This window comes from Dromiciops gliroides, chromosome 2 (assembly GCF_019393635.1).
Source record: "Dromiciops gliroides isolate mDroGli1 chromosome 2, mDroGli1.pri, whole genome shotgun sequence".
NCBI classification, from domain to species: domain Eukaryota; kingdom Metazoa; phylum Chordata; class Mammalia; order Microbiotheria; family Microbiotheriidae; genus Dromiciops; species Dromiciops gliroides.
The window spans coordinates 319,795,206-319,816,842 of NC_057862.1; the positions used below are offsets into that span (position 1 = coordinate 319,795,206).

Here is a 21,637-nt window from a genome sequence, read left to right on the forward strand (position 1 = left end):
CAGCTTACTGTCCATTTGTAGTACCAATTCAAATTAAAAACTTTTGTGTGAAGAAATGAAGTATGGTGAAAAGAGGACTGGGTTTGGAGTTAGAAGTTAGTCACTCATTTGTGTCTGACACTTCATGATCCCATATGGGGTTTTCTCAACAAAGATATTGGAGTGGTTTGCCTTTTCCTTTTCTAGTGAAATAAGGCAAGCAGAGGTTAAGTAACTTGTCCAGGGTGTCTAAGGCTGGGTTTGAACTCGGGTCTTCCTGACTCCAATCCCAGTTCTTTAGTCATTAAGCCACCTAGCTGCTTCCTTGGAATCAGGAAGACCTGAGCCACTTATTGAGGAGTCCTGGATTCAAATTCTGGTCCTGTCATTTACTACTTGCATGACCTTGGGTAAGTCATGTAATTTTCCTGAACCTCAATTTCTTCATCTGTAAAATGAGGTGTTTGGATTAGATAATCCTGAAGGCTCCTCTCAGTTCTAAGTATTAGTTCATAAATGTGGAAAAGAACATCCAGGGATACCAGAGTCTTGTCAAGTTCTTTAAAATTCTAAATCTATGATCTTGTGTACTTGATGGTCTCTCTTCTTCTTCTTTTTTTTTTTTTGCTTGGCAATTGGGTTTAAGTAACTTGCCCAGGGTCACACAGCTAGTAAGTGTTAAGTGTCTGAGGTCACATTTGAACTCAGATCCTCCTGAATCCAGGGCCAGTGCTCTATCCACTGCACCACCTAGCTGCCCCACTTGATGGTCTCTCCATCTCAGCATTGCCTCACCTGGAAAATAGGTGTTTCTCATCCACTCTGTTTTATCAGTATGGCTGCTTAAACCAATCTTTTTTTCATTGGTTAGATTTTAGCACAGGCTTTGTAGTGTTCTAAGCCTTGATGTAATTGGTCCAATGCTACCTGTGGACAAGAGCAATTAGGGTAGAGGTGTCAAATTTGGAGTCTGTAAAACTCCGGAATGCAGCTGGAACCAGATGAAATGGAATTGGGAAATGCTTAACAAAATAAATAAAAACACAATACAACATAATGTTAATTGGTGATTTTCTAAGTCATTATGGCACCTCTCCCCCATTCTATTTCAGTGTGACACCACTGATTTAGAGTATCTTTCAATCAAATCTGATAGAATAGTTTTACAAATAGCTGGGCTGGAAAGACCTTTGTTTACTGAGAGCTTTGTAATATGTTGACAACAGTAGTTCACATTTATATAAGTTTTAGTTTACAAGTAATTTCTTCAAGTGTTTTGAGGTAGGTTGTGTAAATAGCATTATTCCCGTTTTATAGATGAGGAAACTGAACCAAGAGAGGTCAAGAGAATTGTCCAGCATTCATAGTGTTATAGCTATGTCTCAAGGCCAGGTTTTCTGATTCTGAATCTCTCTACTCTGCCACCACTGTGCCCCTCATCTTACAATTTAATGTTCATTCATTGAGCTGTAGGCTCCGTTTCTTCCCACTTAGGTTTCTCCCTCCTCACAGATCATCTGAAAGCATTTGTTGAATTCCTTTGTGTGCTTCCTAGGAACTGAATTGGGAGATATAATGGTGTGATGGGGAAAGGATTGGCCTGAGAGTTAGGAGACATGGCTTTTAGTCTTAATTGTGTCATTAATTCATTGTGTGACCTTAGGCAACTCACTTCCCCTTTCTGGGCTTAGACTGTCTTTTCATCTGTGAAATAAAAAAGAATTGGACTAGATGCTTTCTAAGGTCCTTTCCATCTTCTTTGTTCTCAGGTTCCGTTTAGCTCCAAGTCATTTTTTGGATATACTTTTTTTTTTGCTTAGATTTTTTTTGACCTTGATTTTTTTTTTTCACTTTACCTTTCTGGGCTTCAGTTTCCTAACCCAGAGTTTCAGTCTTTTTCCACTTGAGACCCCTTTTTGCCTGAGAAATTTTCACATGACCCCAGGGTTTATAGGTATATAAAATATGTATGCAAATCAAACATTTGCTGCCAAATATTTTTTCCTTTCTTTTTGGTAGGACAATGAGGGTTAAGTGACTTGCACAGGGTCACACAGCTAGTATCAAGTGTCTGAGGCTGGATTTGAACTTAGGTCCTCCTGAATCCAGGGCCAATGCTTTATCCACTGCACCACCTTAGCTGCCCCCACTGCCAAATATTTTGTAACCCCCAATCTCAGTTATTGGACCTCATGTGGGGTTGCGACCCACAGTTTAAGAAGTTTTGTCCTAACCTGTGAAATGAGGGGTTTGTTTTGACTGACTTCTAAAGTGCCTTCCAACTCTTAAGTCTGGGATCCTCTGAACCTGTGTCCATTTTCCTGCTTAGAGATTTTAATTGCTCCCTATTGCTCCTAGAGTAAGAATTTTGTATCCTGCCACGTGAGGTCCTCCCCAGTTGGCTTCAGCCTCTCTCAGTAACCCTATTATCTCTGACTTCTGTTTGTATACTCTACATTCCAGCTAAAGTGGGACTGCCTCTTGTGCCTGATTCTCCTACAGCTCTTTCCTATCTATATTTCATTGCTTAGGTGTGGACTTTCTTCATGTCTTTCAATTATTTTTCAGTTGCGTCCAACTCTTGGGCAGAGATGTTGGAGTCGTTTGCCGTTTCCTTCTCCAGCTCATTTGGCAGATAAGGAAACTGAGGCAAACAGGGTTAAGTAACTTGCCCAGGGTCCTATAGCTAGGGAACTGTCTGAGGCCAGACTTGAACTCAGGAAGATGAGTCCTTCAGACTTCAGGCCTGGTGCTTTGTGTACTATGCTGCTGCCTAGCAGCCCCTCTTCATATCTATGATCTGTTGAAGTCCTTTCCTGCCTTTTTTTTTTTTTTTTTTTTGGTGAGGCAATTGGGGTTAAGTGACTTGCCTAGGGTCACACAGCTAGTAAGTGTTAAGTGTCTGAGGCTGGATTTGAACTCAGGTCCTCCTGAATCCAGGGCCGGTGCTCTATCCACTGTGCCACCTAGCTGCCCCTCCTTTCCTGCCTTTAAGGTTCAGGACCAGCATTGCTCTTCCATGATGACTCCTGATAACCCCAACTATAAGTGATGTCCTCCTCCTTAAATGTATGGTACTACTCTGTTTGAACCCCTACTCTGCTCTTATTTTTTAAGTTGTAATAGGGCTGAGTATTTCTTTTATTCATATTTGTAATATTGTAAGCTCCTTTGAAGACTGTAATTAAGGAGTTTTTCATCTTTGTGTATCCTCATTGTCCAGTGTAGTACATAGCATCTTATAGGCATTTAATAAATATTTGTTGAATTGAATTAAGACCTGACCTGGGTCCTGGGGAAGTAGAAAAGAGGAGTGAAAAAGGACATTCTGCAGATGGAGATGAACGTAGCTTTTTGGGCAGACTAGATTAGTACAGATGGAGCAGAGGCTTGGGAAACACTGTTAGTAGTAGGTGAGGTAGATTGAAACCTGACTGTGGAAGGCACTGAATGCCAGGATTGAAAATTGTATTCTGTTGGCATTGGAGCAATGTTAAAGGTTTTAAAGGAAGGGAATAGCATATGTAGGTAATGTTAAATCAGGAGGTGTAGCTCCCTTTGGTAGTTAAGAAAATAAGGCCCAGAAATGTTGTGATTTTTTTTTTTTTTTAGTGGGGCAGTGAGGGTTAAGTGACTTGCCCAGGGTCACAAGCTAGTAAGTGTCAAGTGTCTGAGGCCGGATTTGAACTCAGGTCCTCCTGAATCCAGGGTCGGTGCCCTATCCACTGTGCCACTTAGCTGCCCCAATTTTTTTTTAATCATAAAAGTATTTTATTATTTTCTAGTTACATGCAGAGATAGTTTTCAACATTTGCTTTTATAAGATTTCTAGTTTCAAATTTCTCTCCCTCTTCCCTCCTTCCACCCTCCCCAAGACAGCAAGCAATCTGATGTAGGTTATATATGTACAATCACATTAAACATATTTCTGCATTGATGTTAAGTGATTTGTTGGAAATTGCATAGCAATATGTGACTGAATCATGACTAGATTTCAAGTATCTTGTTCTGAGGCCAGTTTTCATAGAAGAGGAGGAGGAGAATGGAGAAGAGTCTCTTGGATGGGAGGTATCAAAATGAGATGACATTCAGTTTGGTAGCATCCTGGGAAAACACCAGAAACTAACGTTGGGTCATTGAATGTCATAGTGGGAAGGACCTTAAAAGGTGTAATGCCTTTGTCAGAGGTAGAGGGGATCTTTTAGATCATCTGTTCATTTTCTTTCTTTTCCTTTCTTTTTGTTCTTTTTTTTTTTTTTTTTTTTGGTGAAGCAATTGGGGTTAAGTGACTTGTCCAGGGTCACACAGCTAGTAAGTGTCAAGTGTCTGAGGCCGGATTTGAACTCAGGTCCTTCTGAATCCAGGGCTGGTGCTCCATCCACTGTGCCACCTAGCTGCCCCCATCTGTTCATTTGCTAGAGGAAGAGGTTATGGTTAAGAGGAGAAGGAGGGATGTGACTTGTCCCACATCTAGTCTATGGGAGAGCCAGGATTAGGACTCAAGACTCCCGACTCCTAGTCTAATGTTCTTTCTATAGCTCTGCAGACCTTCTCTGGTCCCCAGACTCCTCCAAGCAGAGTCCTTCCCCATTTACCATTCTTTCTTCTTTGCTCCTTTTATCTTGGGCTTTCTATCCTTCCCCTGGGCCCTGGGGATGTGGCCGAGGGAGGAGACTTGTATGAGGGAGGATGCCACCATCGTCCTGTCTATGGGGAGTTGGGTTTGCTCAATCAAAGGGGTCCATTCACAACTTGCCATTTATCACACTGTTTTAGGTCAGGTGGTGTGGCCCAGCCCTGAGTGTATCTCACCTAGGGAGGAGCCTAAGGTAAAAGTGAGAGAGCCTGCTTGGTGGCTTAGTTGAAGTTTTCCTCCTCTAGGCCCATGTGGGTTTCAGGTGTGGCATTTTTGACCTGACGGTGCCAGCTCCTCACCTGCTTAACCTGCTTCTTCTTGGACCTTGTGCCATTGGGCTTGAGGGGCCTGAGCTTGTGTACACTGAAGACACAAACAAGAGGCCCTGAAAATCAAGCCAAGAGCCACCTGAAGCAGTGTTTCATCAGTTTCCATGAGGCCCACAGCTGGCCTTTTCCCAGCTTCCCTCCTGCCAGATTTTCAGGTCTTAGCACTCCACATCTGCTCCGTTCTATCTTGACGACCCTGAGCCTTCTCCTCTGAAAGGAGCAGAATATTCCCTTCCAGTATCTGGAGTTCCCTGAAAAGCACAAAGCCCACCCCAGCTATTCTGCAGTCTTTTGTCTGTGTCCCTAGCGTAGCTCAAGAAAAAGATGACAAGGTGGGAGGCCAGTGGGTACCAGGAAGAGTCAGGAGACCTGAGTTCAAGGATTCACTGGTTTGTTTTTTTTTTTAGTGAGGCAATTGGGGTTAAGTGACTTGCCCAGGGTCACACAGCTAGTAAGTGTTAAGTGTCTGAGGCCGGATTTGAACTCAGGTACTCCTGACTCCAGGGCCAGTGCTCTATCCACTGCGCCACCTAGCTGCCGATTCTCTTAAATTTTTTAGATTCTCAATTTTCTTTGAAGTGAGTGGGGCTGGAATAGGTCATTTCATTTTTTTTTTGCAGGGCACTGAGGGTTAAGTGACTTGCCCAGGGTCGGGTAATAGGTAATTTCTAAGGTTCATTCTAGCTGTAATGTTCTATGCTCTAAAACTTCCTAAAACATTAAGAATTTCAGTGCTTCATATATAACCTATATCAAATTGCTTATCTTATTGAGGGGGTGGAACAAGGGAGGGAGGGAGGGTTAGAATTTGGAACTCATGGTTTTAGAAAACGGATGTTAAAATTGTTTTTACATATAATTAGGAAAAAAAATTTTTGGAAAATAGGGGGGAAAAAAGAATTTGACTGCTTCCTGGATACCTAGTATTATACTAAAGCACAGTCAAGTACACAGAGCAACGATAAGACATGAAACTTGAGCATCTGCCAGTATGGTTGGAGATAAGTCTGAAGTGATATGAGGGGACCGTATATGCTGTCCAAGTGGTGGAAGTGAATGGCACAAACCAGAAGTACTTTAGAAGCTCAGAGAAGGGAATCAATGGGCACTGGACTGCAGCAGTTAGAGAGGACTTCTTGGAGGTGGGAGGACTTGGATTTGCAGGCCTCAGAGCCAGGAAGGTCCAGGATCAAGTCTCTGACACATATGTACTGGATTATTTTGGGCCGGGCATCATGAGTGAAATCACAGGCCCACTTCCCATTCCTATGATTCAAAAAAAGGGTGATGAATGAAGTAGGGATTCTACACAGGGAGCCACAGTATAGAGCCAGCAATGAGCATAGTGTGAGGGGCAGAGAGGGAGGGAGACTAGTGTGCCTGTGGGGAGCAGAGGAGAAGAGCTACAGAGCAGCCGTCTAGCAGGTTAACTTTGGAAGGGACCTTAGAAAATCATTTAGTATAACTTTGGGAAGATGGGGAGGCTGAAGCCCAGAGGAGAGTGATTTGCACAAAGCAAATCCAGGATCAGGATGGAGGTTGCTCCACTTGGCTATGTGATCTTTCCCCTTTCTGCTGTCTGTCTGTCTCTCTCTGTGTCTGTCTGTCTGTCTCGTGCTCTCTCTCGTGTTTCAAGGTTGAGTTAGATGGACTCATGTAGACATAGGAACCAGACTGGGACTTAACCCTTCTCTAAGACTGAGGAGTGGTCCACCGCAATACTCTAGCAGGGACTGGCAAGGATGGGGCATGTTCCTGGAGATAAAGGTGCTGCTCTTCATTGTATTAGGGCAAGGAGGAGCCCAAGTGGCTGCCAGCCAGATAGGGAGGGAGGAAGGACTGAGAAGGAGCCCAGTGCTGAAGGAAATCATGTATTTTCCAAGCTCTCTGAGGATACTGGAAACAATGGGAGAGTGGGGAGGAGGAACTATTAAAAGGACCTGATAGTGGGGGGGGGGGAAGGGGGGGGAAGAAGGGAAACAGACTCTTGGATTTGGCTTCTGTTTCTTTGAAGGATGTTTATGTAATTTCCCTAGAACTATAGGGCATGATCTCCTGTGCCCCTGTAGGGCTATACTCACTGAACAGCTGTCTTGAGCCCGGGCCTCCCTCCATTTCCCACTGAGTTCAGTTTTTCTTTGCTCAATCACTCTGCAGCCGTCGGGAGGGGAATTAGTACAAGGCTGGCGGAAGCTCAAGGCATCTCTGCCTACTTTTACAGTCAAGAAGTCCCTGATCAGAACATGTCAGAAGTGGACAGGATCTTAGAGATCATCTAAATCCAAACCCCTTGATTTTACAAGTGGGGAAACTGAGGCCCAGAGAGAAATGATTTAAGGAGAAGTAATTTGCCCATGGTTACACAGAAGGAGCTAGGAAAAGAACCCAGGTGTCCCAATTCCCATTCCAGAGGGTTTTTTTACTCCTTTCCCCATTAAATTAGTTAAGTATGATGCATGTGTGAGGAGCTATAGGAAGTATTTTAGAGATGCAGGGTCTTACAGTAAATGGTGGGCCATCTCCCACACAGGGCATTTTTGTTATTCTAGTTATTAGAACTCTCTTGAAATTAACACAATTATTTTATATCTAATTTGTATTTGCTTGTTTGCTGGTTATATGATCCCTTCTCCCCCCTCAAGGGAGGGTGTTATTTCTCTTTTGTATTTATTTATGTCCCCGGTACCTTATTTATTTATTTTTTTTGTGGGGCAATTGGGGTTAAGTGACTTGCCCAGGGTCACACAGCTAGTAAGTGTCAAGTGTCCGAGGTCGGATTTGAACTCAGGTCCTTCTGAATCCAGGGCTGGTGCTCTTTCCACTGCACCACTTAGCTGCCCTTGTGGTACCTTATTTTTAAGTTGAATGGAGAGGCCATTAGAAAAGACTCGAATGAAATTATGAAGAATAGGCCAGGCTCAGAAGGTGAGATGATAAGATGTACCCCCACCCTTTTGCAGAGGCAGAGGGTTCACAAATGTTGTGCATTGCATTTATTTTCACACTTTTGAGGTCATGATCGATCATGCCAATTTTCCCCCCTTTATATTAAAAAATACTATTTTTCATGGGATGACTCTTTGGGAAGGGGAAGAGGAAAAGATTACTAGAGGAAACTATCTGATATAAAAAAAAATCCAGCACCCAAATTACATCAGTAAAAGCTCCTTTTTAAAAGTAGAAAAGACTTGAAAGAAAGAGAAAAGAGAAGAGGAAAGATAGCTCAGTTGCAGACATGCCTTAAAGTTAGGGATCTTTGGTGGTGCTGGTGGTGGGTGTTAGGTGACTGCAGAGAAAACACTTTCAACTGCTGGGTTTTCCAGGTCTTCATTTCCACACCCTTCCCTACTCTACTTAGATGGGTGACTGAGGCCTTCTTGGAAGTGTCAGGTTAAGGGCATGAGCCGCATGTTCTCATCCTTACCCTGCTGCCTAAACATTCTGTCATATTCCCATGGTTTCTCACCCAGTGCTTTTTTTAAAAAATGAAATGTTTATTGATGTCTTTTGTTTCTTACATCATTATCATCTTCCCAAATATCCCTCTCCCTGCCCCTCCTAGAGAGTCATCCCATATAAAAATAAAAATAAATAAAAATTAAAAATAAAATTTTAGAGAGGAAAAATATTAGCACAATTGACCAATAAAAAAAGTTTGAAAACATATGCAACAAATTACCCCTGTGGACCTCCCACCTCCAGGAAAGGGTAGGTTGGGGGTGTCTTCTCATCTCTTCATTTGAATCTTCTTTGATCTTTTTTTGGTTAAATTTGCTTGATTTTTTTTGGTGTGTCTTTGTTCTTTCCATTTACATCATAGTTATTGTATTTATTGTTTTGTTTAGCCATCTTTTGGTTTTGTCGAGAATGAAATCCACCTGCCATAGTTCAACTCAGGCACCACCTTTCAATAATAGTTATTATAATTGCTAGCATGTATACAGTGCTTTTAGTTTTACAAAGCACTTTACCTAGGTTATCTCAGTTGATCCTCACAACAATCCTGTGAGGTAGGTGCTATTATTCTCCCTGTTTTATAGATGGGGAAACTGATACTGAGCAAAGCTAAGTGGTTTACCCAGAATCACATCACTCGTTAAAGTGTCTGAGGCCGGATTTGAACTCAGGTCCTCCTGAATCCAGGGCTGGTGCTTTATCCACTGTGCCATCTAGCTGCTTCCTATTTATTTTCCATATGGTGTACATGTTGTCTGCCCTGATAGGATGTCAAAGCTTTAAAGGCAGGGAAGGTTTCAGTTTCATCCTTTATCTCCAGCACTTAGTATGGTGTCTGGCTTAATTGATTGATTGACTAACTGACTGATTAACTGTAGAAATTAGCTGAAATGTTTTGTGGTCTTCCATTAAATTCAACAGCCATTTCTTAATATCATAAAAGTATTTTATTATTTTCTAGTTAACATGTAGAGAAAGTTTTCAACATTTGTTTTCCTAAAATTTCTAGTTTCAAATTTTTCTCCCTCCTTCCCCCCCTCCAAGACAGCAAGCAATCTGATATAGGTCATATATGTACAATTACATTAAACATATTTCTTCATTAGTCATGCTATGAAATAAGAATCAGAGCAAAAGGGAAAAACCTCAAAAAAGAAAAACAAGAAAAGTAGAAATTGTATGGTTCAATCTGCATCTAGATTCCATAGTCCTTTTTTTCTGGACTTGGAGAGCATTTTCCATCATGAGTTCTTTGGAACAATCTTGGACCATTGTATTGCTGAGAAGAGTCAAGTCTATCACAGTTGATTAACACACAGTGTGGTTGATACTGTGTACAATGTTTTCCTAGTTCTGCTCATGTCACTCAGCATCAGTTCATGCAAGTCCTTCCAGGTTTCTCTGAAATCTGCCTGCTCATCATTTCTTACAGCACAACAGTATTCCATTACATTCATATACCACGACTTGTTCAGCCATTCCCCACTTGATGGGCATCCCCTCAATTTCCAATTCCTTGCCACCACAAAAAGAGCAGCTATAAATATTTTTGTACGTATGGGCAACAGACATTTCTTAAGTAGATAAGGGCATTATGCTATACCGTGAAGTCATAGGGTCATAGAGCTTACTTGGGGCTGCAAGAGTCTTCAGAGGCCAATCCTCTATTTTACAGATGAGGAAAGTGAGGCCCAGAGAGATTCAGTGTTTTGCCCAAGGCATGTAAGTATTAAGTGTCTGAGGCAGAATCTGAACTTCCCAGGTGCCCCACAGTGATTGAAAAAAAGGAGGCAGTCCCTGCTCTCATGGGCTTTTATACCTTGTAGGGGAAGTTCTATGAACTTAAATAACTCCAGTGCTAAACAACAGGATAAATGTCTCAGAATTACAAAATTGTTTGTAAGATTGGAAGATTGTCTCTGACTGTAAGGGTCTCCGAAGGCTTTCTGGAGAGGAGGTGGCATTTGAGCTGGTGAAGAATGGGTAGAGTTAGGGGTAGAAAGCACTCCAGGTTGAGGGGCTTGTGTGAAGCAAATGACAGACGTTTATGGAAGCCAGTGGTAGTCCTCTTTGGCTAGGGCAGAGTAGGTGTTTTGGAATATCATGAGATAAGGCTGGATAGATGCCACAGAGGGCTTGAATGCTATGCAGAGGAGTTCAGACATGATTCAGTAAGCCGTAGTCGGGCAGCTAGGTGGCGCAGTGGATAAAGCACTGGCCCTGGATTCAGGAGGACCTGAGTTCAAATCTGGTCTCAAACTCTTGACATTTACTAGCTGTGTGACCCTGGCCAAGTCACTTAACCTTCATTGCCCTGCAAAAAAAAAAAAAAAAGGTAAGCCATAGAGTCATTGAAGGGTTTTGAGTGGGGAACTACATGATCAAAGCTCTAGATTAGTAAGATTCATCTGACACTTGGGCAGTATAGTTTGGAAAGGGGTAGGGGGGTGAAGCCTAGAGACCAGTTGTGATAGTGTAGGTGATTGGACCTTCATTAAGGGGAGAGGCAGTAGGAATAGAAAAAAGGGGACAGGTGAGAGATGCCACAAGATGGAAACTTCTAGCCACTCTGACCCCCACATAGGGTTGGCAGTGGACCCACCTCTTATGATGTGAGGTTGGTTCCAGTGATTAAAAAAAACCTCATGTGTTCCATTCATGATGGGGGAGGGCCAGAAGTCTTTTTACTTGTCCTTGTGGCAGTTCTTTGCCTTCCTGACCCCAAATGCTGTGGCTTCAGATACATTGCGTGTCATTTCCAGGGCAGCTGGGAACTCTGAGTCATATCCAGTGGACATGGAGAGCGGGAGCAACAGAGCTATTGTCTGTCATGAATTCCATTATTCTCTAGGTGTCTCTGCCCTCCCCCACTCCCAGTTTAGAAGAATCTGAAGAAAATAAATGATACCAAATCATAAATCGGTGTGCACAAATGAGACATAGCCCATGAAACCCAGCAGAATTCCTGCCTCCCTTTTTTTTTCTCCACCTTTGTTCTTGTTCAATTGTTTTTCTTTTCTTGGGAGAGACACTGGAGTGGTTTGCCATTTCTTTCTCCAGCTCATCTTACAGATGAGGAAACTGAGGCAAAAAGGGTTAAGTGACTTGCCCAGGGCCACAGGGCTAGTTAAGTGTCTGAGGCCAGATTTTAACTCAGGAAGAAGGGGGTCTTCCTGACTTTAGACCCAGAGAGCTGCCTCACCTTTATACTTTCTGTAAAGTCCCAAAGTCTCCCAGCTGTCTTCTGATTGTCTTTTCCCTGCCCCACCCCCCCTTCTCAAATTCCCCTGGGAATTGGAGGCCATTGGATATTTCTGAATTTCCATACCAGTTTTGGGGAGCAAGCCTGGGCTTGCTATCACACTTGAGGAGGAAGAAACATCAGGATTAATGTAAAGAGTGATAGACCTACTCTGGGCAGCAGGAGACCTGGGTTTGAGTGTTTACTCTGCTGTTAAATTGCCCTGTGATTGCAAACAAGCCAGTTTCTTCCTCTGAGCCTCAGTTTTCTTTCCTGTTCAATAAGGAGGTTGGACTAGATGTTCTCTGTGATCCCATCTATGCCCTGATATCTGGCACTCTCTGGTTGTCCTTTGAGTTTGGATAGTCTGTGTTCTAAGCTACTGCCTTAGAGAGCCTTGTACTTCTCTGCTGGTTTTTGGTGAATCTTGGGGACAAGGGAGGATGTGATAGGGAAGGGAGCCACATGATTTTTGAGGGCCTGAGCACAGGCCCTTCCTGGTACTGCTTTGCAAATAGCTTTGTCACTGAAGCCTGGGTTATGTAACCAGCTGATCCCGACCTGGCAGTAACTGGAAGAAGATTTTTCTGTTTCATTCTGTCTCAGGCAAATAGAGACTCCCCCAACTCTGCCTCTAAGCCTCTTTGGCAGTTGCCTTAGATAACTTGTTAGCTGGCCTTGGTGATGGAAATTGGACCCTGGCTATTCTGCTACTCGATTTGTTTAATCTCATGGTTTAACAGACCCTTCCTTGTCCTGCTGGTTTTTGTTGGAACAATGCAAAAGTATCTGCAGCCTGTGTGAGGGACAAAGATGTTTATCAATCCCTCTGGAAAAAGCTCCCCCCACAACACACACCAAGCAGCAGGCAAGAAGCCTGTTTTGCTAACACGTGACTGTCTCCCAGCCTTTCCTTCCCTGGAAGTTCCCCTGATTTATAAGGGGCCCTATTCTCTCTCCTGGAAGCCCAAGGACTTAACAAATCAGCCCCTGTGCTGGGTTCTAGTCCCAGCTCTGCTATGGAATCCTGTGTGATTTAGAGTTAGTCACTTCACTAACATTGATCCTTGGTCTTCTCCATAAAAGGTGATAGACTATATGATAACTAAGGTTTCTCCTCGATTTGTTCTGCTTCACCAATTTGCAGGAGTCACTTGCTGAGGCCGAAGGTAAAACCTGAACAGAAGGTAAAGGCAACAGGTGCAATTCTGAGGAATGGAACTGAGGCATAGAGAGTCCTGCTCCTAGCCTGGGAGGAAGGATGAGCTGACCAGTGGCTTTTATCTTCCCAGCACCTCTTTAAGCATCTTAATGAAATTCCAAGACACTTGTTCAGGTATGAGGAGCAATGCATGGTAGGTGGAGCATCCCCTCAATTATCTTCATTTTCCAGTATTTTATCCCACTAGCCTTAGGGTGCTTGCGGGTGAGGGTGGGGAGGAAGGGGGTGGGGGAAGGGGCAGCACCTGCTTTCCCTCACAGCAGAGGACAAAGAGTCCTTTTCTGTTTCATTCTCATTGTCCTATAAGAGCTATCACAGCTGTCCTAGGCTCCAGCCCACCATCTCAATGACTTGGGAGACCATAAAGGTCCATCCCTAATCCCCACCCATGACTTGCCCATGGTCATATTATACTGTCAACATACTATATTTGACTTTAACGAGGCGTTTGATGAAAGCTCTCCCGATATCCTTCTAAGCCAGAATGAAGAGATGTGGACAGATGTTTATAACCATTAGGGAGACTGAGAACTTGTTGAAGATAACCAGATGCAAAGAATTGTGATTAATGGAATAAGGTCAAGCTAGTGGAAGGTCTTTAGTGACCTACAAACAGAGGTCTGGCCTTACCTCTATCAGTGTCTTCCAGGAAAGCACAGTGACACAATATCCGTAAACAGCGCTGTGCTGTAAGAGGATCGCTAATAACATTGGATAAGAGAATTGGGATATAAAACAATCTTGGCTAAAGCAAGGGGCCAAATCTTATTATATATGATTAGATTGTATTCCTCTTATTTGATGAAATGTGTTGGGGACAAATATAAAGTCCTACGCTTGCCTGCTTACTGTAAGATTGGGGAATAGGTGTCTAGGGAGCAGCTCTTGTGATGAAGAATTGTGGGTTTTCATGTTCTGCAAGCTCAGTGTGAGTCAACAGTGTAACTTGAATAGCCAAAAAAGCTTGCAAGCCTTTGGGCTGTATTCGTAGTTGTCTAATGTCCATAACCAGAAAAGGCTTCGCCTCGCTGTGCTCCTCCTTGGTCAGAACTGAGTTCTAGGAGCCACAAGTGAGGAAGGACATGTACAAAGAAATCGAATGGCTGTAGAATGATTGGATTACAGAAGGAATGAGAGAAGGAAAGGGAAGACTAGAAAGAATGTCTTCAAGCATTTGACAGTATTTTGGATGGAAGAAGGACGAGATTTGTTTCCTTTGGTCCCTTAAATCAGAACTTAAGGTGTAATGGGTAGAAATTCAGGGGTACATTTCAGCTCAGTGTAGGGAAAAAATTATTAGAGCTGCCAATATGTGGCATGAACTGCCTTAGGAAGTAGTGAGGTTCTTGTCATTTGAGGGCTTTAACCCTAAAAGCTGTTTGGATACTCTTTGGGGATGTTGCTGAGACAGAGAGATGAAAGGAGACCTTGACCTGGAATGAGGGAATCTGAGTTCAAATCTTGGCTCTGATACCAACTAACTGTGTGTTCCCTTATCCCCTTCAACTCTGAGAGTGTGTATGAATCTTTTTGCTGGCTTTATCATTAATTGACTTACAGGCTTGAATCTCTTTTCATTTACCAAGCATTTTTTTCTCTTTCCCACCTTTTGCCACTGGGGAAAAATAATGATAATAGCTAGCATTTATATAGCACTTACTGTGTACAGTAAGCTTACTGTGCTAAGTAATACTTTGTTTGATCCTCACAACCACCCTGGGAGGTAGGTGCTATTATTATCTCCATTTTACAGATGAGGAAATTGAAACAAACTAAATTAAATAACCTCTACACTGCTATTAAGTATCTGAGGCTGGATTTGTTTTTGTTTTTGTTTTTTAGTAAGGCAATTGGGGTTAAGTGACTTGCCCAGGGTCACACAGCTAGTAAGTGTTAAGTGTCTGAGGCTGGATTTGAACTCAGGTACTCCTGACTCCAGGGCCAGTGCTCTATTGAGGCTGGATTTGAACTCAAGTCTTCCTGACTGTGGGCTTGTACTCTATTCATTGCACCAGTTAGTTGCCCCAGAATTACAAAAGCCTTGTAACAAACATGCACAGTCAACCAAAACAAATTTCCATATTGGCCACAACCAAAAATGTATGTTTCATTTTGCATTTTTAGTATAAGGATTGAATTTTACAATGTTAGAACTTGAAAGGGATTTTAGATTGAGTACAACCCTCTTGTTTTATAGATGGGGAAACTGAGGCTTGGGACTGGGGAAAGAGTGACTTTCCTAAGGCCATACAGTAACATTCAGTCTCAGAATTCAGGTCTTCTGTGTACTTCTGTTGCATGGGGTTCATCGATGAGCAGAGTCCACAGGGAGACCTAATCTTCACCAAGATCCCAGATCTTTTCTAAGATGGGGTCAGATAAGAATTAGAGTGTATGTACTGCAGTTGCAGGGGGAGGGGAGGAGAGGAGCGGGGAGTGTTTGCAGACTCTCAGAGCTCGCAGAGGCACAGGGCAGGCTCAGTTTGAAGTGGCAGCAGAAAGCACCAAAACATGACAGATTTCAGCCGAACATTCTTTGAGTTTGTGTCTGGGTCTTTGGCTCTGGGGAAATAACAGCACTGGTCCTGGAGAACCCCTTGTCACATTTAGCAGAAGTTATTGTAGGAGATGTAAAGTGCTTGTAGGGCTGGGGGTGAGTTTTATTCCTCTTCCTCCTCAACTCCCCCTTCCCATCCTGTCCCCACAAGTGAAGCAATAGGGGGCATAGTTCTAGCTCTAGTGTGGATGAATTTCTTAGCATTACAGACTGAAGGTGAAGTTTGTATGTTCACAATTCATTCTGAATGTGAAACAGGCTCTGGGACATAGACTCCGGGCAAAGCCACTTCTCTGTGAACCTCAGGAGATGCCAAGGATTATGGGAGCCAGAGCAGGAAGGAGCTTCAGAGGCCTTCTAGTCCATTTTATAATTGAGGAAACTGAGGCTTGTGGTAGTTAAGTGACTGGCCAAGGTCACGTAGGTCGTGTCAGTCATGGTGAGATCTCCCTATGGTGCTCTTTCAGCATAAGCAAGTTGGTTGCATATGTTATTAAGGATGTTTATAACCCCCAAAGTGGGTGAACCGGTCATGTAATGAAAGCAAGGAATGACAACAGCAGAGCTACATCTGCAGCTTATTAAAAGAACAACCAGGAAAAGCTCGTCTCTGCATTTGATGGCTTCTCTTTGTGGAAGATTTACAGGAGGGTATGGACAAGAGGCAGAGAAAGGAGGACCTAAATGGGCTGTAGTCTACACTTGGAGATGATAATCCCCCTAGCAGTAGAGGATCTGTGGGAGTCTTGAAGTTGACTGAATAATTTTTTTTTTTTTTTAGTGAGGCAATTGGGGTTAAGTGACTTGCCCAGGGTCACACAGCTAGTAAGTGTTAAGTATCTGAGGCCGGATTTGAACTCAGGTCCTCCTGACTCCAGGGCTGGTGCTCTATCCACTGTGTACCACCTAGCTGCCCCTGACTGAATAATTTTTAAGGTCTAATGCTGTGTGATTCTAGTTCTGCGTAGGTAGGATGATGCGGCTGTGTGAGGCAGCAGTGTCCATAGGACCGAGGTGGGCTGAGACTGGAATGGGAGGTGGGGGTGTGTGTGCGTCTCTTTCTCCTTTATGCTGCCGGCTGTGGTGATCATTAAAGCTTAATGTGTAGGGGCAGCTAGGTGGTGCAGTGGATAGAGCACTGGCCCTGGATTCAGGAGGACCTGAGTTCACATCCGGCCTCAGACACTTAACATTTACTAGCTGTGTGACCCTGGGCAAGTCACTTAACCCCAATTGCCTCACCAAAAAACAAAAAAACAAAAAAAACAACTTAATGCATGATCTCTCTGCACCAGTGGCCATCTCCTTGCTTTGCATCTCCAGGCATTGACACTAAAACTCTGGATGTCATTTCTCAGTTTGTAGCTGATCGAGCTTCTGTGATGCCCATTTTGGCCACCTTTTCCCTTGGTGCCCTAGGAAATGGGCCCCATGCCCGCAAGTGGAGGGAGGTTCCCTCTATTTGGGTTGTTTTCTTCCTGGTTTTCCTAGGAGGATAGAAATGGTCAGTGGACCAGGGAGATACATATGGTGCTTTGTGTGGGTCTTCTGAGTCTGTGTCAGTGACAGGTCATAGGATTTCAGGCTGGAAAAAAATTAGAGATTATCTAGTTAAAACCCCCTCCTTTTCCAGATGGGATGAGAAAAATGAGGATTGTGGGTGGGGAGGAGGAACGATGAGTAGTGCTCCCAACTTCGAAGGCCTTCCTACTGAGGGAGGACTCAGGGCCTGGCCCCTCCCTTCACTGTCTGACAGATCCCTCTTAGCTTGAGTGTTCTTCTGCTCTCCTTTGGAGTCTAGCTTAGGAGGAGTTATTTCAGCTTCCAGGAAATGTTTGCCTCATTTCCCTCCCTTTTCCTTGCCCTGAGCCTTCCCTGACTTGGTCAAGGCCTGGGTACAGAGGGACCTCCTATCTATGGCGTTGCTGGTGTGTGTGTGAGAGAGGGGTGGGGAGAGGGAGGGAAGGAGGGTGGGTGTGTTTGGGGAGTGTTCATTGCCCTAGTCCCATTTGGCCCTGCCTGGTACAGGTGATGGTGGAGGACCCACCTTTTCATTTGGAAAAGTTTCAGGTTAATAAAACTTGTCCCAGATCCTTTAACCTCATCACTTTTGCCTTCCCTCTCCTCCTCACTCCCAAACCAAAGGGTTTCTGAGTACAATGCAGGGAGGGGTAGGGATGGGGCCAAATTTGGTTGTATGGGTTTTTGGTTGGGTTTTTTTTTTTTTTTTTTTTTTGGCCTAGGGAGGAGAGGTATTCTTACTGCCCTGGTTACTGGGCTACTTTCCGAATTTTCAGGGTTGCCATGGTATCTCCATGGACACAGGAGCATCTCATTCATTATTGCCAGCACCTTGTCAGGTAGATTAGGGTCTAGGGGCAGAGAGCAGAGCAGTCAGGCTCACTATACTGAAGGCTAGTTTCTCATTTTGTCCTCTTCCTGCTTTGCCTGGGACTGGTAATTGTTGTGGTTGTTGTTTCACACTGAGAGGGGTCTTGAAATGCCCTCCAGGCTTGAGGATAGCTATAGTCTTTCTGCCTTATACAGCTCAGTTCTGAGACTACCTTTGGAAGTAGACTGAGGCACTTAAGGTTGTAGCCCTTATAATCCCAGCTGTCTCAAGGAGGCAAGTGTCACTAGTGGGGTTAAAAGGCCCTGACTTTCAAATGAGTGATTTAGCCCCTTATACCACAGTGCCTTTAGTAGGTGGGTATGTACAAGGCGGGCACCCTGCCCAGTCCTCTATTGGGAGCAAGCCATTTAGTGTGGGATTTGTCTGTGTGAGGGGGAGGGAGGTTGGGGCTGGAAAGAATCCTGCCTTCCTGGGTGGTCAAGGTTTTGTTTACAAAACAACTGTGTTCCCCTACCTTCCACCAGTTCCAAGCTTGGCTTTACTAAAATGTTTTTCCCTTATCCTCCCTCCTGATGAGTAAGGGAAAACCTGGCATCTTCTATATCATTGGCAGCCCTGCCCCTCCCTCCCACATGCAATTAACCTGGATAGGACTGACAGGATTAGGCAGGAAAAGTAACCAATCAGTTTTATTCTGAGAAGGTGGATGACATTAATCTTCTTTGCTGGGAAAGGGTTGTGAGACTATGTAGTGTCAGTGGAAAGATATGAATTGGAAATCTGGAGGCCTGGATTCTAGTCTCATCTCTGCTACTAATTAGTCAATCGATAAGCATTTATTGAGCACCTACTATGTGTCAGGCACTGTGCAGAGGGCCGATACCTCCTTATCTACAGTCCTTCCCAGCACAGCTCTTGGAAAGGCTTCCACAGCTCCCTTTTGCAGCGACTGAAATGGATAAACCAGGGTTTTGGGGATAAATTCCCAGGAGGAAAAGGAACACGACTCACCAGTTGAATTGAGCTTCAGTGGACAAGCTGGGTAAAGGAGCAGCAGAGATCTGGTGCTGTGGGGAAGACATCTTAACTAGCCCTGATGGCTGCCAACCCCAGCTGGCTGGCAGACTGTGTTCAAAGCTTGTGACCGGCCTGGACTTCTAGTGGCCAGTTACATATTGGGAATATTCAGCCAGAGAAATAACTACCTGTTGAGTGCTGGAAACCTGGAAACTAGCCTCTCAGAGCATGCAGGAAGAGTAAAGGTTTTAGCTTCCCCACTGCCTCCTTGCCCCCAACTTACAGGAAATAGAAAGAATGCCAGACTTGGTGTAGAGAGACTTGGCTTTGAATCCTGGCTCTGACAAACAAGTATATGAGCCAAATAAAACTCACTTAAACTCCTTTCCCCGTCCCCCCCCCCAATATTAGGGATAGTCACCCTTAGACTTGTTTCACTTGTGTCTTTGATTTCGCAGTATGTATATAGTACTTCAAGGTATCCATCGTTGCCTTTATTATCTCATTCAATCCCCAAAAGGAGGGGTGTGGGGATGTGTGCTATTTTTATCCCCATTTTACAGTTTAGGAAATTGCTGCAAACACAGGTGAAGTGACTTGTCCAGGGTCACATGGCTAGAAATTGTCTGAGACAGGATTTGAACTCAGACTCCACCACCCAGTCCAGGACAGTGCTATCTACTGTACCACCTAGCTTCCACAGTGAGCACTTAATGTTTGTTAATTGATTGTTGTGGGGAATGCACTTCATAATGCTTAAAGCATTGTAGAAATGTGAATAGCAGTTACGATTTTCCCTTTGGTATCTGCCAAGTGAAATGGCAGATGCTCTGCCTCTACCTGTAGAGAAGAAGGTTGGTGGGAAGCTAGATGATCCTTCCAACTTCTTCATTGCATAATGCAGGAGAGGCAGTGTGACGTAGGAGTTTCAGGTAGTCCGCCTTCTGAATACTGGCTCTTCTACTTGTGTGACCTGGGACAAATATTTGACCTCTCTGGCTAGCAGTTTCCTTCTCTATTAAGGGGTTTATCTATTTTGATCTTTCCCAGCTTTGAACATCATGAACCCCACTCCCATTCTCTGGGGTTGGGAATAACCTGGAAGGGATTGGGAGGTTCCCTCTCATGCCTCACACCATATAACACAATCTTTTTATAGTCTCCTAAACGTTGGAAGCAAGGATGATTAAGCCCCAGAAAGATTCAGTCCTTTAAGGGAATTTGGTCTCTGGTGGGGGCCAAAGTTGGACCAAAGTGATACCATTAGCCATTTAGAAGTGAGACATAGTCTTCCCACTTAAACAAAACAAAACAAGACAAACCAACCAACTAACCTCTGGGGAGGGCAGGACCTTTTTGGAGATTGAGCTGTGAGGTGGGACATTACCGTTACTCTAACCCGAATCATTAAGTCCCCTGCCAAAAGACCTGGCCTCTGAGTAGGTCTGCATGTCAGTCCCAGGCCCCAGAGTCTGTCATTTTCTCATCCCTTCCCCTAATGAGGGGAAGTGCCGATGGCATGACTAGACTGTGCTCTTGGGGACTGTTGTGCTGTGAAGTTTAGGCTTGGGAAGGGAGAGGCAGCTCCTCAGCAGGGCTGCTGTGTGATTAGGCTGGGTCCCTGGAACTGAACTTATCCAGCCAAGTGGGGAGAGTGCTTTCATTTATTCATTAAATTAAATGTCACTGGGGCTCAGTTCCCTTAATAGGGGAAGCCCTGAGCATGAGGCATGGAGGGGACAAAGGGAAGGTAGTATTTTGCTTCTGTGCCTCATGGATAGGGCAGCCAGGTGGTGAAGTGGATACAGCACCACACCTGGGGTCAGAAAGACTCATCTTCCTGAGTTCAAATGTGGCCTCAGTCACTTACTAGCTGTGTGGCCCCAGGCAAATTGTTTGACTCTGTTTGCCTCAGTTTCCTCACCTATAAAATGAGCTGGAGAAGGAAACGGCAAACCACTCTAGTATCTTTGCCCAGAAAACCCCAAATGGGGTCACAAAGAATTGGAAAAGACTAGACAACAGCAACAAAACCGCATGGATACTTCCAAATCCTTTAACCATCTCTCCATCTGTCTCCTCCCTTATGCCTTACAAGGTGGCACGTGCCTTAGGGTTCCCTTTGCCAAACTGTAACCTTTTGGTGTTGATGCAGGCATGTATCCTAGGAGGGATGGGGGTGCTAGAAGAGCGGTATTAGATGTCAGCAACCCCCCCAAGGAATTTTCCCCTACTCATTGGACTTAGAGTGTGAATTCCATGGTTCCAGTCATGTTTTTTCCACCTGCTATCCATCCATATGATTGTGGGCAACTCACTTCTTCCTTTGAGCCTGTTTTCCCATCTATAAAATGGGGGTGATAACATTTATATTGCTTCTTTAGTGCTTTGCTTTAGAAACTGTGAAAGGCCCTGACCTGTGCCTGCCTGCTCCTTTGCTGCCTCTGTTACAGCTAACTAATTTGATGACTTTCTCCCCTCCCAGAGCTGGCCTCCACATCCCCAGCAGGCCCACCTGGACAGCATGAAAGCCCTTCCCTGCATCAGGGTGTCCCCGGACCCCTACCCCAGTTTCCCCAGGAGGCACTGACGCCCCTGGGCCAATTCTGCTCTGCCCCGGGACTAGGAGCAGATTTGCCATGGTGACATAAACAGGGCAAGGAGGAAGGAGAACAGCCCAGTCCATGGACCACCCCCCCTGGTGGGAAGAAAAGACACCCTCAGTCCCTACTCATCCCTGTGCACAAACAGCTTCTGTTATTAATTATTTTTAATTTATTGCTTTGGATTGAATCCTTGTTTTTCTTCCTGTGAAAAGAGTTGGGGGGTGGGTGGGTGGGGGAAGTG

General features: G+C 44.3%; 1 long non-coding RNA gene across 1 annotated transcript in view; it reads left to right on the plus strand.

The window, feature by feature from the left end:
* Positions 1-21,609, plus strand: part of LOC122741443 — a 28,167-nt gene extending 6,558 nt beyond the window's left edge. The window contains exons 2-3 of the long non-coding RNA XR_006354840.1: positions 12,789-12,977; positions 21,276-21,609. This is a non-coding gene — a long non-coding RNA (uncharacterized LOC122741443). The remainder of the gene's footprint in view (positions 1-12,788; positions 12,978-21,275) is intronic.
* Positions 21,610-21,637: the final 28 nt, after the last annotated feature.